This window comes from Amborella trichopoda, chromosome 3, assembly GCF_054954075.1.
Source record: "Amborella trichopoda isolate Santa Cruz 75 chromosome 3, AtrichopodaSantaCruz75HAP2 v2.0, whole genome shotgun sequence".
Taxonomy (NCBI): domain Eukaryota; kingdom Viridiplantae; phylum Streptophyta; class Magnoliopsida; order Amborellales; family Amborellaceae; genus Amborella; species Amborella trichopoda.
The window spans coordinates 10,372,955-10,377,088 of NC_142338.1; positions in this window are offsets into that span (position 1 = coordinate 10,372,955).

The window sequence follows — 4,134 nt, forward strand, 5'->3', positions numbered from 1 at the left end:
CTCACAATCAAGGCCATGGCTGGAGAAGTCCAAATTTACGTGTTTTCATCCTTCCCTCTCTCTCAGCCACTCCCATCCTTCCCTCTCTCTCATCCAGTCCCTCTCTGTTTTCCTCCCTCTTTCCCACGCTGCTCCTCTCCTCTGATTTCCTTCCCCCCTCTCTCTCTAAGCCGCTTTTGTTTAATGTCTTTTTTGTCACTACAATCAGGTGACTTGTATAAAAGCAAAAAAAAAAAAAAGGGTTCTTTTGGGTTACACGATTCTTCTTGGTTAAAACTCTTCTCTCTCTAGAAAGGGGCTAGGGCTTCCTTGGGTTATGTTGAGAAAATGAATGAAGTGAAGAAGGATTTCTTGTCCTATTTTTGGAGAGAAGTTGTACGAGCTTATATTGTTTATGTTCTTGGATCATCCGAAATGAAGCGGGGTAAATAGTAGTTTTTTTTATGATCACAAGAAGGTATTCTTGGTGATGTTTTTCACCAATTTTCTCCTTTTGAGGTAGCACTGTATCCCTTGTAAATTTATCTTTTGATAGCGGAATACTTGTCAGCTTGTCCGTGGGTGAACTAATCGATTAAATTGGAGTTTCATGTATTGGAATATCCAACAAGTGGTATCAGAGCATTAGGGTTTGTGCAATACATTTGAGAGAATGACGAGTAATCTGTTTGAGGTGGAGAAATTTGATGGAAAAATGATTTTGAGATATGGAAAATTCAAGTTCATGATCTTTTGGTCCAACAAGGACTATACAAAACATTACTCAGAAAGGAAAAAAAACTAAAATCTATGAGTAATGAGGATTAGGAGGAAATGGACATTAAGATTATGGCTACAATTAGATTGTGCTCAGTAAATAAGGTCTTATTCAATATAGCGGGAGAGAAGACGACAAATGGTTTTTGGGAGAAATTGGAAAGTGTTTATCAAAACAAATATCTTACAAACCATATTCTATTAAAGAGAAAATTATTTAGTTTAAGGATGAAAGATGAGACAAAAGATTTCAATCATTTGAACAGTTTCAATAACATCATTTGTGAACTTGATAGTGTTGGTGAAAAAAATGAAAGATGAGGATAAAGTGGTAATGTTGTTATGTACTTTACCAGAATCTTATGATAATTTAGTGACAACATTAAGTTGGACTAAAAAAGATTCACTTGACTTAAGTATGGTGACTAGTACTTTGCTTGCCCATGAACTCCTAAAAAAGGCATCTATTAGAGAACCTTAATCAAAAGTGCACTTTTCAAGGGATCGTTCAAGTGAGAGAGGTAATTCCTCTCGAAATTCTTGAAGATCTAAGTCAAAAGGTTCTAAGTCTAGAGGCCGAGAAAACAAGTTTGTTTGTTGGGGATGCGGTGAAGCCGGACATATGCAGAAAAATTGTGTAAAAAAAAAGGACAAAAGTTCGAAAGAGCAAAGAAAACCAATAATTCTAAGAATGAGGTAAATCAAGTGGAGAAATCTATATTCGATTTTATTGAAGAAGAGATTTATGTCATGGGTTGCAATCCCAAATTCCATCAAAATTGAATTTTGGATATTTGTGCTACACATCATATGAGCCCACATAAGTCATGGTTTAGTTCATATGAGTCATATGATGGTGGTTCCATGCTGATGAGAAACAACTCAAGTTGTAGAATGGTTGGGATTGACACAGAAGTTGTAGAATGGTTGGGTTTGACATAGTGAAATAAAGGATGTATGATGGAAGTATTTGTACCCTTAAACATATTCGACATGTGCCAGACTTGAAGAAAAACTTAATTTCTCTTTCTTTATTGGACTCACATGGTTATAACTTCACTATACAAGGGAGAGTTCTCAAAATATCTAAGGGTGCTCTTGTTGTGATCAAGGGTTTTAGAGTTGAACTTGTATAAGCTACTAAGAAGCTCCATTGTCGATGATGAGGCAAATTCGGTAATGGAGAGTAATCTACGCTTATGGCATAGGAGGTTGAGTCACTTGAGTGAAAGGGTATGGAGATTTTGATGAAGAAGAAGTTAATTCCAACCATAAAATTTGGCGAATCCGAATTTTGTGAGCATTATAAACAACATAGCTAAATTTTCAAAGTCTGAAGCCATACAAGGAAGGGAATACATGATTATGTTCACTCAGATTTATGGGGGCCCTCACCCATAATGTCATATGGTGGTGCATTGTATTTTATTTCTTTTATAGATGACTTCTTAAGGAAGGTATGAGTATTTACTCTCAAATTAAAGAGTGATGCATTTTTGGCTTTTAAGCATTTTAAAGCCGAAGTTGAGAAGAGTACGACGCACCACATCAAGACACACTGATAATGGGAGGGAATACAATTCCGATGAGTTTACGAAATTTGTAAAGATGAAAAAATCAAGAGACATTTCACCATGGTTTACACTTCCCAACAAAATGGTGTTACAGAAAGGATGAATCACACTTTGATGGAGTGAGCAAGAACCATGTTGAGGAATGCCGGATTGGACTAAGAGCTATGAGCCGAAGTTGTGATGATGACTTGTTATCTCATCAATTATTCACCTTAAGCGGCTTTAGGGGAAAAAACACCCCAAGAGGTAAAGTCCGAAACTACTTTGATTCTTCCGATTTAAATTTTTTTGGTTGTGATGCTTATGTTTTAATTCTTAGTTGTCAAAGAAATAAGCTTGAACTAAAATCAAATAAATGCATTTTTTTGGGTATAACAAAAGGGTGAAAGGATACTGGTTATGGGATCCAAGTGCCCGAAAGATAATTACAAGTCGTGATGGGTGTTTTGATGAGTCATCCATGTTGACAAGAGGTGTAGGAAATGAGATTAAAGAAATGGAAGAATCTCATAATGACACCTAAGAAATTGATTTTCAACATTATGTCCCATCACCTAGTGATGGCATATATCGAAAGAAGCACCCACAAGTATCAATGAAGAAGCCATTGATGAAAAAGAGCAAGTTGGTGAACCAAGTGACTGCCATGAAGTAGTTGCACCATCCATGACAAGAAGATCTACAAGGGTAATCCATCCACCCTAGCGGTTTAGGAACTATGTGGATCTCTAAGTACTATATGCTTTGGTTGTTATGAATGAAGAACTGAGCACTTACCAAGAAGCTATGGAAGGGGATGATTCCATATCATCGAAGAAGGCCATGGAAGATGAAATATTAGCTATTCGTAAGAACAAGACTTGGGATTTGGTAGAGTTGCCAAAAGGTAGAAAAGCAGTTGGTTGCAAGTGGGTGTTCAAAATCAAGAAAGAGATTGCTGAAAGTTTGGAAAAGTATAGGGCAAGGCTAGTTGCAAAGGGGTTTGCACAAAGGAAGGTGTAGTCTTTCTTGAAATTTTTGTACCGGTTGTGAAGTTAGACTCCATTAGGTTTGTGATTAGGCTTGTTGCATTGCATGATTTTGAATTTGAACAAATGGATGTAAAAACGACCTTTTTACATGGTGAACTTGAAGAAGAAGTGTACATGCAATAACTTGAAGGATTTCTTGAAAAAGAAAAAGAAAAAGAAAGGCTAGTGTGCAAGTTGAAAAAATCCATATATGGACTCAAGTAAGCATCAAGACAATGGTACAAGACTTTTGATATGTTCAAGTTTAGTCTTGGATACCAAAAGAGTGAATATGATCATTGTGTTTATATGAATTTCTTTGATGATGGTTCTTATTTAATCTTAGTTTTGTATGTTGATGATATACTTTTGGCATGCAAGGATAATGCTAGGATTGATGAGCTCAAGGAATCTTTGAGCAAGAGTTTTGAAATGAAAAAACTCGGGTCAGACTTGGAATTGAAATACAAAGAGATCGACGGAGTGAGACTTTGTCACTTTCACAAAAAAGCTTTGTATAAAGGATCCTTGATAAGTTCGACATGAGCAAGGCAAAGCCAATGAAGATTCTATTAGCTCCTCTTTTCAAGTTGTATTCTAAACAAGTCCGAAAACTGCAGATGAAAAAGAGAATATGGCTAAGTTGACATATGCAAGTGTTGTGGGAAGCCTAATGTTTTACATGGTGTGTAGTAGACCGGACATAACATATTTGGTTGGTGTCTTGAGTCACTTTATGGAAAATCTCGGAAAAGCTTATTTGGACGGTACAAAATGGGTGCTTCGTTATTTGA